Source organism: Eucalyptus grandis, chromosome 7 (assembly GCF_016545825.1).
Source record: "Eucalyptus grandis isolate ANBG69807.140 chromosome 7, ASM1654582v1, whole genome shotgun sequence".
In the NCBI taxonomy this organism is placed as follows: Eukaryota; Viridiplantae; Streptophyta; class Magnoliopsida; order Myrtales; family Myrtaceae; genus Eucalyptus; species Eucalyptus grandis.
The window spans coordinates 24,094,711-24,107,375 of record NC_052618.1 but is presented as its reverse complement, the minus strand read 5'-3'; positions in this window follow the sequence as shown (position 1 = coordinate 24,107,375).

The following is a 12,665-nucleotide window of genomic DNA, read 5'->3' as shown; positions in this document are numbered from 1 at the left end:
AACAACCACCCCTGACACCACCTCAACAGCCACTTTCGACGGAACATCGCACCCAGGAACTGGTAGAGCAGTTCCTGAAGTTAAAGCCACCTAAATTCTCAGGAATGGGATGCCCCGAGGAAGTGGAGCAATGGATTGATAGTATGGAAAGAATTTTTAAGTTGCTAGGTTGCAATGACATAGACAAGATAACACTTGCTGAATATCAGTTGGAAGGCAACGCCATATATTGGTGAAGGGCATCGAAGAATACCATATTTTCGATAAGTACGGAAATGGTATAGGATGAGTTTGTGAAAGCTTTCTACAAGAAATTTTTTTCCAAGTGTACGAAGGATCGAAAGATTACTGAATTTGTCCAATCGAGTTAAAAGAGACTAACTGTGGATCAATATGAGGCGAAGTTTTCAGAACTTTCTAGGTATGCTCCTAAATTGATTAAGGACCCTGAGGATAAAGCTAAGAGGTTTTTGAACGGCCTAAATGTTAGAGAAAACTCCTATGTTGTTTTGAACCTAACAAAACTTATCTAAGTTCTGTTATGAAGATCGCCAGACTTTGTGTCAAAGTCTATCTTACAACAAAAGTCTACCCACTCTGACAAGCTCCAGACTGAACGTAAGAGAAGAATGAAGACTTATCCATATAAGGGATTATCTTTCTTTGTTCAAGTGTTCGGTTCGTATAGGTTATATATGGTATTCTAGTTGGAAATATCACCTACGAGAGAAGTCTACCCACTCTGACAAGCTCCGGACTGAACGTAAGAGAAGAATGAAGACTTATCCATATAAGGGATTATCTTTCTTTGTTCAAGTGTTCGGTTCATATAGGTTATATATGGTATTCTAGTTGGAAATATCACCTACGAGATTGATTATCTTTAATGGAATGAATTTAGATACATCAAATCTTCTTGAATAGCAAGTTAATTTGGAAAGAATCTACTTATGGAAACCAAGATCCTGATTGTATGGACAAACAGGATTGACGGGCTTTCATCATAATCTTCAAACGACTCAAAATCTCCTTGATTGATTCTGTCCAACGGGTTGATTGGAAGAATTCCTTTGAAAAGTGTCAATGGTTGAGAAGGCACGAAAGAGTATTTAAGGAGGCCTCTCTAGTTGTTCGACAGTGTGCGTGAAAGAAGAATTCCAAAGTCTGAAGCTTCTCACTTACTTGTTATTCCTTATACTGTGCTGATATTTGTACTCAAAAGAGAGAGACTCAAAGAGAGACTTTGTGAGAGTAGTAGAAACTCTTCATTGAGAAGTCGACATCACAAGATTGTAAATTCTCTTTTGATTCTTAGTGGAAATCAGCCAGAAGATTGTTAGCGTATAAGAGTGGACATAGGCTTAATCTAAGCCGAATCACTATAAATTATGTGTTCCTATTTTTTTTCCTTAAACTCTTTTACTTTACTTACTACGATATATTTCTGCACTTAGAAATAACTGTTAAAGTCTAAATCCTTCTGCAAAGTTTGAAGTCAGCTAGACTCAAGTTAAAAGTAAGTTTTTCATTGTTTGTAAAATCTATTTTCACACTTATTCACCCACCCTCTAGGTGTTCATACTAACACTGTCACTAAAGACCAATATTAGGAAGTAATTAGTGCTTTTAGGTATAAGAGACTATAATGAAGTATATGCTTGAGCCCAATGAGTCAAGCAAGAGCTCATTAGAGAGCAGATGGAGGACAAGGAAAAGGTCCGATCAGGGCTACAAGGAGCCACAAAGGATGTGCATAGTGGCAAGTGACCATTTCCGTCTCGAGATGCACCCTTGAGTTCTAGGAAAAAGCCCACCTTTGGAAATTCTAGAGGGATGAGTAATGGACAATAAGTGAGTCGAGCTATGTTTCAGAACGACTTATGTCAACAATGTAACTAGCGACATGGGCTAGGATCTTTCCCTGATCCCTTGAGATGTTTTAAGTGTGAACAGAAGGGTCATTTTAAAAGAGACTACCCCCAAAGGAGACAACAAGCCGACAATAATCAGATGCTTCATGCGCTCCCACGCTCAAGGGGAACACTTCCATTTGGAAAGACGCAGAGACCGACGGAGGTAGGAAAAGTGTACACAGTGACTCGAGAGAGAGCGGAAGCTTCCAAGACCGTTATTGCAGGTACAATTTCCTTGAATGATGAAAAAGCATATGCGTTATTTGATATGGGTGCAACCCATTCTTTTATCTCTGAAAGATATAGACGGTTACATAAATTAGAAGCAACACCTCTCGCACTACCTCTCAATGTTTCCACACCACTAAGGGATGAAGTATTATCCACTCTAGTCTGTAGGAATTGCAAAATCTCGATAGGAGGAAGGACACATTTGATTGGCCTTGTAGAAATAGTTATGTACAACTATGACACAATCATAGGCATGGATTGGCTCTGTAATCAGCGAGCCAATGTGGATTGTTATAGAAAAAGGATCCAGTTTAGACCCTCTGATGAGCCTAACTATGAGTTCCTTGGTAACAAAATGACCCCTCCACAACCCTCATTTCAGCAATGGAAGGACATAGACTCTTAGATGGGAGATGTCAAGGATATTTAGCGATGGTTAAGGACTAGAAAAAGAAAGAGGCGAAGTTGGAGGAAATTCGTATAATACGTGAATTTCCTAATGTATAATACGTGAATTTCTTGATGTATTTCCAGAAGAACTTCTTGGATTACCCCCAGACCGGGAGATTGAGTTTGTTATCAAACTACTTCTGGGAACAGAACCTGTATCAAAAGCTCAAAATCGGATGTCTTTGGCAAAATTGAAGGAATTAAAAATCTAGCTGCAAGAATTATTGGATAAAGAATTTATAAGACCGAGTGTATCTCCATGGGGGCACCGGTCCTGTTTGTGAAGAAAAGGATGGATCAATGCGTCTTTGCATTGATTATAGGAAATTGAACCAAGTTACTGTTAAGAATAAATACTCTCTAGTAAGGATTGATGATCTATTTGATCAATTAGCTGGTAGTTCGGTCTTTTCAAAAATTGACTTAAGGTCTAGGTACCACCAACTAAGAGTTATGGAGGAAGACGTTCCCAAAATAGCTTTTAGGACTCAGTATGGTCATTATGAATTTTTAGTTATGCCTATTGGTTTGACCAATGCACCTACTGCTTTCATGGATCTGATGAATAGGATATTTATAACTTATCTGGATCAATTTGTAATTGTTTTTATGGATGATATTTTGGTATTTTCAAAAGGGCCAGAAGAGCACAAGGAACATTTACGGATCGTGCTACAGACCCTTAGAGAATACAAATTATATGCCAAATTTAGTAAATGTGAGTTTTGGTTAGACCAAGTAGCATTTTTGGGTCATGTGGTGTTGGGAGAGGGATTAATGGTTGACCTAGCAAAGATTGAGACTGTAGTTGGATGGCCCAGACTCACTACACTGACGGAGATTCGGAGCTTCTTAGGACTTGCAGGATATTATCGAAGGTTCACAGAAGGGTTAGCACGACTCGTAAGACCCTTGACTCGCTTGACTAAGAAAAATTTGAAATTTGAATGGAATGATGAGTGTGAGCAAAGTTTTCAAGAGCTTAAGAAAAGGTTGACCTCGGCTCCAATTCTAACCCTACCTTCAGGGTCTGGTGGTATCATAGTGTATAGTGATTCTTCCTACCAAGGACTCAGTTGTGTCTTGATGCAACATGGAAAGGTCATAGCTTATGCTTCGAGACAACTGAAACCTTATGAAAAGAATTATCCTACCCATGATTTTGAGTTAGCCACAATTATTCTCGCGTTGAAAATCTGAAGACATTACTAATATGGGGAAAATTTTGAAATTTATATTGATCATAAAAGTTTGAAATATTTATTTTTGCAAAAGGAGTTAAATATGAGGCAAAGGAGATGGATAAAGTTATTTAAGGATTATGATTGTGAAATAATGTACCATCCAGGGAAAGCCAATAAAGTGACAGATGCCCTTAGTCGTAAGTTGGCTGCGAATATGACAAATTTGAGAGTGAAAGAGTGGAATATTTTAAAAACCATTGCCAACTCCAAATTTAAATTAGAAATGGATCACCTTTTAGGCGTGTTGGCAACCTTGAGGATTGAACCACGGGTGGTCTAGAGAATACAAACCCTACAGCAGTCGACCCAAAAATGTTAGAAATTTGCAACGCGGTGCGAATTGGTAAGAGGGCAGAATTCCAAGTGTTTGAGGACAGAGTTGTCAAATATCGAGGATGCCTGTGTGTACCTAAAGATGAGGAGCTTAGAAAGGAGATATTGTCAAAGGCACATAAAAGCGCTTATAGCATCCACCCCGGAAGTATGAAAATGTATCAAAATTTGCAGCAACACTACTAGTAGAGTGGAATGAAAACTGATATCGCTAGATTTGTTTCTTAGTGCCTAACTTGTCAACAAGTGAAAGCCGAGCACCAAAAACTTGCTAGGTTGTTGAAACCCCTAGATATTCCAGAGTAGAAATAGGAACATGTCACTATGGATTTTGTGCAGGGACTCCCAAGAACCTCTAGTGGACATGATTCGATATGGGTAGTAGTGGATCGTCTAACTAAGTTTGCTCACTTCATGGCAGTTCAAACAGATTATTCGATGGATAAATACACAGAAATATATGTGAGACTAATTGTCCATCTACATGGTGTTCCTGTGACTATCACTTCTGATCAGGACCCAAGGTTTACATCGAAATTTTGGCGAAGTTTACAAATTGCTTTAGGGACTAAGCTCCAGCTAGTAGCGTTTTTCATACTCAAACAGACAGACAATCTGAAAGGGTAATCCAAATATTGGAAGACATCCTAAGAGCTTGTATGTTGGCTTTTAAAGGGAACTGGGATGAAAAATTGCATTTGGCGGAATTTGCGTACAATAATAGTTTTCAACAAAGTATTGGAGCTGCCCCATTTGTGGCACTGTACGGAAGAGACTGTAGAACTCCAGTGTGTTGGGATGAAGTAGGCGAGTGAAAAATAATTGGGCCAAAATTAGTACAAGTTACTGTAGACGCTGTGAAAACTATTAAGGATCGACTAAGAACTGCTCAAAGTCAACAAAAAAGTTATGCAGATAAACATAGGAGGCATTTGGAATTTAATGTGGGAGATAAGGTTTTCCTAAAAATCTCGCCGGTTAAAGGCGTGTCGAGATTTGGTAAAAAAGGCAAGTTGAGCCCACATTTTATTGGACCTTTTGAAATATTTGATAGGGTTGGAGAAGTAGCCTACAAATTGGCATTAACCCTGAAATTAGCAAGCATACATGACGTATTTCACGTATCCATTTTAAGAAAATATCATCTCGACCCTACTTATGTGTTTGATTATGAGACCATCGAAGTGGATCAAAACGTGAATTATACGGAAGAGCCAATACAAATTTTGAGTCAAAGAGAGCAATTATTAAGGACAAAGGTAATCACATTAGTTAAAGTGTTATGGTGACATCATGACCTTGAAGAAGCAACGTGGGAAAGTGAAGAAGAAATCCGTCAACGATACCCCCATTTGTTTAGTTGAAGTCCAATTTCGAGGATGAAATTTTCTAAGGGGAGGAGATTTGTGACACCTAAATTTTCTTTTCTTTTCTTTTCTCGCCAGTTAAGTTAAACATATTAAAGACTAAGGTCACAACTTAAGTTGAAACACCAAATGTCCTTTTAGCCTAGCCACGACCTTACTTCATGCCTGGGAGGACTAAAATCAGAAAAAAAAAAAATTATCCTTCCCCACGTGGTCACCAGGTGGAATGCAAAAGAAAGGGGGGATTGCACCTTAATTTTATTCTATTTTATTTTTCTCCCTTTCTTACTTGAAATGTGTAGCTTCAGCAGCCCATTCTTTTTTCACAAACGCTTCAACTCCTTCTCTTTGGACAACACCCCACCACTTTCTTCCTTCATTTCTCTTCCTACGCCCAAACCAGACCCCGTCTCAGCATCCTCGCCGATCCACGCCTTCTACCAGTAGCGAGACCATCGCGGTGTTGCCCTGATTGGAGTCGCCGCAATGCCCCTCAACTCTTCTCGTGTCTCCTCCCTTCTCTGCAAGTGAGCCCAAGCAAGTAAATCCTCGATTAGTCTAATGCAGAGTGGCTATTATCATTCTAAGTGCACGGATTTGCTTGGCTTAACTGTGCATGTGGAAATCGAGGCTCGGTTTCATGATTTCAAAGTAGAAGTTGAGCACTGAAGCTTTGTCCAGAGCTGGGTCGGGAACGTCCGGTTCTAGTTCTCTACTGTTCGGATGCGAAAGCGAGGCTGTCCTTGGGACCTAGGGAGCGCGAAAAAGCTTCTCACAGCCTTGTATGCATGATCTATGGACTGTGGTTGTTGTTGAGTGTGAAGTTAGGGGTTGTAAGTGCCTGCTCTTGTACGATATGGACTTTTGACGTTGTTGACTACTGCAGGTGAGTTTTGGGCATTGAGGTGTGCCCGATCAACAGCCCATAGACCCTTGTCTTCCTATTAGGTTCTGTTAGACAAGATTCCAGCTTGCGATCATGCAGGTCAAGGAAATTAAAAGGCTCGGGGAATACCGAAACCCTATCCAAACGCCCCTGCGCCAATTTCTTTTTTGGTTAAGTTGGTTTAGTAGGTGAGTTCGAGCTAGAGTGAGGAGGTTTGAAAGCGGGCATGTGTGTGCCCATGAGGCATGAGAGAGAGAGAGAGGATGGTGCGCTGAATTTGGGCAGGTAATTCTGTAGGTTCGAAGTGAGAGCAAGTATAGTCCGTGAGCCGGTGAGGTTGGGAAAGTTCTAGTGCATTTTATGAGTAAACTGTGAGTTAGTGTGCTGATCCATATTTCAGCTTGGGGCTTACATGATCCGAGAGATAGAGAGGTTCGAGAAGCACCGAAATCTCGCTTGGACTTCACGAAGCCAACCTTTAGGTCATGACAATTCAAGTATGACTAGAAATCACCTAGGAATAGTTTCGGGCCACTTTGAGTGAGCCTCGCAACAGCAAGGCTTCGGAATTCTCCACGGACGGAGGTCAAGGGGACGCCGGAGCCATGTCCGGGTTATCTTTAACCTCTTTTATCCTTGAAACTGTTGACTTGTGTGAACTAAATAGTCCTAGGTTAGGCTGAACACTCACTAACTTACAAGTACATTATGTTGCGGCATATCGAGTCAAACCCGAATAGGAGGCGACAACACGGCTTAGTCCATGTTTTCTCGGGTAAGTGATGGTCTGCGCTGTTTTAGCTTCAGCTTTATAAGCGTCCTTAAAATTTGTTAGCTTAGTAGGTAAAACAATAAATAAGGAAAGGAGGATTCAAGGAGCTTCGAACTATATCACCTTTGTTTGGGTTTAGGACTTATACCTAACTTTAAGGGAATAAGAGTTGTCAGTGTACTGGAATTGTTGGTGCTGCAACAAGGCGGGACTATAGATGTGTGTAGTTAGCTAAGGAGCCAATGAGAGGCGACAGGTGTCGGGATGCCCGGAGAGGGATGAAAATGAGTAATGACATACTCTCCAAAGGACTGAGAAGGGTTGAATAACTTCTCGGAGAACCTCGTGATGCTAAGTTGGGTGTGAGGGGTACAGGGTGGAGTGTCATCTTCTCCTGGGAAATTGTTGCAGCTAAACTCTTGTAAACTACACAACTTGATAGTTTCTTTATTATTTTTACTTTGTTAGCAGCGAACCCCAAACTTGAACTACTGGCTCACTTGTTGAGTTTTTATTTAAAAACTCATACTTGTCTATTGTAAATTTTTCTCTTCAGAGTAGAAGATGTCTTCCGTTTTGCATGCTGCCATCACAACTATTCTCTATGGTGCCCCATCCAATTTCGTATGGCGACAAGAGGAGATCCACGGTTAGCACTTTCCAGGCATGACCTTCGTCAAGTGTATCTCCTACTTGACGATGGACGCAGGGGCACCTGCAGGGCTAGCATACCTGGCCTTTGTAGCCCTCTATGCATGCGTGGATGGTCAGCTGATGGGGCCTCTGCCGCTGTACGACGACGGTCCGGGCCATGGTGGTAGCCCAGCAGTGTAGGTGGTGATTGATGAGCGTCCAGCGTTTGGGAAAGTTTTTGTTTTTGTTTTTTTTTTTTTTTTGGGTTCTTGGCAGTGTGTATATGATCCTATGAGGTGGGATATCTAGTGTCAGTATGCCCTAGTGTTTTTTGTATATTTTTTGGGTTCTTGGCAGTGTGTATATTATGAATTCTATCTAGTATAACTCTCCTAATTTAAGAAACAAGTCAAGCAAGTAGATGGAAATTATAGGGTGCCACAATAATTCTCTCACCGACAGTCAAAGGCCGATTCGGTCTTGGACCGTTTTTGCTATAGGTTGCAAACTGATGGTCCAGCTAGCCTTATGGCGCTCCATAGCCATCCTGATCTGCTCATTAGAGGTCTGATTGTGTTCCGGCAAGGTTGTTTTATCCGATTATGTCAAAATCGACGAAATTGAAGCAAAAGGTAACAATCTCAAACTCCAATCCGATGAAGCGATGTTAGAATAGCTAATTAGGGCTAGGGTTCACACTTATGGACTATATAAATGCTTAGATATATCATTGATAGGTTAGATCATTGATTTACTAATATTGAATGTATGTTGAAGATGATTTGTGGTTGATTGTATGGCTTTGAATGCAAATCTACAATATTCGGATTTCTGTGATATTTTTACTGTTTAGCCTAAAATGAGGCCTTAGATGCCCTTATTTCGACTCGAGACCTTCTAGATTTAGAAAGTGCATTCCAAGACCTTTGAATCAATTGATTGCACGGCCTAAACGACCAACATTTGACCCCTAAAAAACACATTACAATATGCTCGATGTCTACCTCAGCATTTTGTCGTTTTTGTCCTAACTTCTAAGATGGTTTTTTGACGAAATTGTTTCCATGAAATTTGTTCCTCATTGTCTTAATAGTGTCATATTACTTTTTTCATATTTTTTGGATATGTTTTGCTAGGTCAAAATCTCCTAGATTTGAGTGTGAGTGTGTGCGCGCGCGCACGCATGCGTGCGTGCGCCCTACATTAATCTGAGGCAATTTTAGGCAAAATTAAGCATGTGAATGAGCTTGTTTGACCGTAAGGCCTTCATGAAGAATGAAATACATGTAGTATGCTTTCTATTGGTACATTATTTGAATGATTTTGTCATCATTTGATATGTCAATCTCATATGTAAACATACATAGGTGACGTTGTAATTGGGATAAATAGTAATGCGCATCTGTTTTGCTATTTTTTTCATCATTCATATAATCATAATTAAGTTGTGAGTTCTTAACGAAAAATGTTTCTCATAATTCATTCTGTATGACACATTTTTGGTTGGATTTGTGCGAATTCTTAAGTGATTGAAATTAGGCATTTTTTCAAATTTTGATATAAAATTAAAGGCTTATGAGGTGCATGCTTTCCCATGCTTGTTTGGATCTCTTAGAGACCAAATTTCATGTTACCTTCTTGACTTTTGAGCTACGTATTACAAACTTCATGTGCATATGGGGTTCGCCATAGTTGAACGCCATTTCGTATGATAAAATCATGTCAAAATTGTGCTAGTTACACTTAGAAGCTTTAAAATATGTCATTATTAGGTTTACATATCTTGTTGTGGCATCCGGAAATTTAGACGACCCTCAAATATGCAGTAGCCGTGAGTAATCGACGGGAGTATTGTCGGTACCACATTCGGCCTAGTTTCATCGTCACTCGATGCCCCGAAACAATTACTTTCGGAGAAAAATAAAATTTTCTTTGAATGGCCATATGAACAATCCCACCAATGGCCACAATTTTTTTTTATATATCTTGGACTTATCAGTCATGCAACAAGAGAGGTCTTTGGACTTTGATCGATTGAAAATTTCTTAGTGAGCTGAAGGAAGAAAATTCGGCTATGCATGGAGAGGAAAGACCATGCAGGTCCAATGCCGCCCCGAGTCCTTCCCCATTCGGTCGACACTAGGGTCAACTAAGAAAGGGAATTGTTGACCGAGGGGCACTCAGCAACAGCCACGTTGCTCTTCATTCGGTGGCTAGCGTAGGAGGAGAAACCGAGCAAATGAAAGCCACGCCTCCTCCAGCTGTCTTCGGTTCTTGCTGCCACCGAAAGATTTACATGCAGTTGACTAATTAGTCAACTAATTGAGGAACAAAACGGGCGGATTAGTTGAGAAGGAAGAGAGAGAATGAACCGAGCATAACCTTGAATAGAGAGAGAGTGATCGAGAGAGAGAGAGTTTGAGCGAGGGAGTGAATGGAGAAAGGAAGGGGGAGAAGGTCGCCCCTCCGTTCATGCTCATGCGACCGTGCTCACGTGCTGTCGCCATCAACGCCGCTAGTCTTTGCCGCCGTTGAGCCGCGCCCGAGACCCACAAGCCTTCTGTTTTTGCTTGCCATTGACACTTGGAATTTGAGGCAAGTAAAAGTCTACTAACCTAATGCAAGATTGTTATTGTCTGAGGCAGTGCAAATAGACGTGAGAAATGTCTGGATTTAAATGATGAATGCTGGATTTTGAGTGATTGTAGTAGATAGGGACTAAAGAATTGAGGAAATACTTTGGATATCTTTATATATTCTGATTTTGTTGAACTATGATGGAAAGAACAATCTGTGGTGGAATTTTGGAAATGAATATAGCCGTGGTATAGGCGCGGGATCCTACTGAATTCATGGTATTTAAATTAGATCAAGTGTAACTCAACAATTTTGTAGATTTTCTAGGGATAGTCCTAGTGCAATTTTGGTCCCGACTTCTTCATGAATGTCATGAAGGATTGTTTAAACTATAACATATGTTTTTGGTCAGATTTTCTGAAATCCATATAGCGGCATAAGTTTCTGTTAATGAATGGTGCTTTTCTGCTAGTGTGTAAGTTCTGTGATATAGGAAATCTGGGGCTGAGTTGTGTGAATTACTGCTCTTTATACATGACGAATTTGGCTTAGTGTCCTTCATGAAATCCTTTCCTTTAGATCTTGTTTATAACATACTAAAATTTTATAATTTTCTAAGTTCGTTTAGGGGTTATACCAAAATTCTTACTAAAACTGTGCATTCTGACTTTGGGACTGTTTATTTCGAGTTTGCTTAATCTATTTCAAGAGTGAACGCATCTTGATTTATCATTTGATATGAGGGTGTTGGTATTCAGCATATCATTCAATATTGACATTTGATGAAGACTCATGGGACATCCAACGTCATTGCATTGGAAATTGTTTTTGATATTAAAATGTTAATTGTTGCCGTTGGACCCTTGGGTCAACAATGCCCCGGGAGTCGGGAGGCCCAAAGGTTCGAATAAGTCAATGCCCTTTGGATGCCCGGGGTCTGTAGTGCCCCAGAGGTTTTCTCCGGGAGCATCGGGATGCTCAGTAATATGTTAATACGTAATTTCGGAGGGTAGGGGTAACCATTTTCATGGCGCGCCCCGGAGATTCCTCGTGATGCCAGGTGGGGTGCAAGATGCCTAAGAGGTATAACGAAACATGCTCTAGATGCCCGGTGGCCTAGTGGCTGAATGCTAGAGGCTTTCATGACACCAGGTTGGGTGCGAAATCCCAGCAGGACGCAAACATTGGTCCTCTGGGGGATGAAACATTTTGAATGTTAAAACTGATGGTTCTACTAAGTGTGTGTGGTCTAGTTATGGGACTAAATTGTATGGCATGAAATGGGACGTGTCATAACAATTTGGCCCTATAATCGAGACTTGTGTGACTGAAATGATACATTCTAGTGTTGAAACTGCATTGCCATTGCATTAAAGAGCATTATGGATTTGATGCATATTCATTTCTTTGATCACATGTTTTGTCTATCTTGCATGAAACTAGATAGTAATGGTTATGCATGATATAGTTTAGTGGATCTTTTGCTATTGAGTAGTTGTACTCACCCCGTTTGGGGACTAACATTTCATACTAGAAGATATGTCTCTACTACTAGTCACCCCCCGCACATTTTATGGTATTCTGATCGACCTTCAGTGTGAGTGTTCAGAGCACCACCATCTTGAGATACGAGGGTTGGTTTTTGTTTGAGTGCGGGTACTGATCATGTTTGACATTGGTTCTCCCGCCGGCCTGGTGATTCAAGAGTTTCTAACTGTGTTCGTCTGCCGTGATGGGAGTACGCTGGGGCCGTTGCCACCGCCGCCAGCTGATGGACCGGACCGGTGTGACCAAGAGTGATGGTCAGTAGATGAAGCATTTTTGGACCGCCGACACTAACTCATGGGCCTATGTACATGGTTGTTAAAGAGTCGAGTACCTTTTGGAAATAGCCAAATTTAGAAAAATTTTGGCATTTTGATGTACCAACTAATGATGTCCATCAGGCTTATGTAAATAAAGGTGTTCGACTTTAACTTATAAAATGTTTAGTAGGTGTGCATCATTTTAATTTGTGAAAGGGGAGTTGATGGATGTGCTTCTACTATGTAAACTGCGTAGGGACCTATGGAAAAGATATAAACCCCCAGGACTGATAGACTTATTATAACTCTTTGGTATCAGAGTAATCGACTTTCAGGACAAAGTGAAAGGAAGGTAGACGTGGCGACCCAAACGGATCAGGGGGCGTCAGGGGGTGCCACACTTGTATTGACATCGAATCGTATGGCATTTTTGCGTGCTGAATTAAGGTTAGAT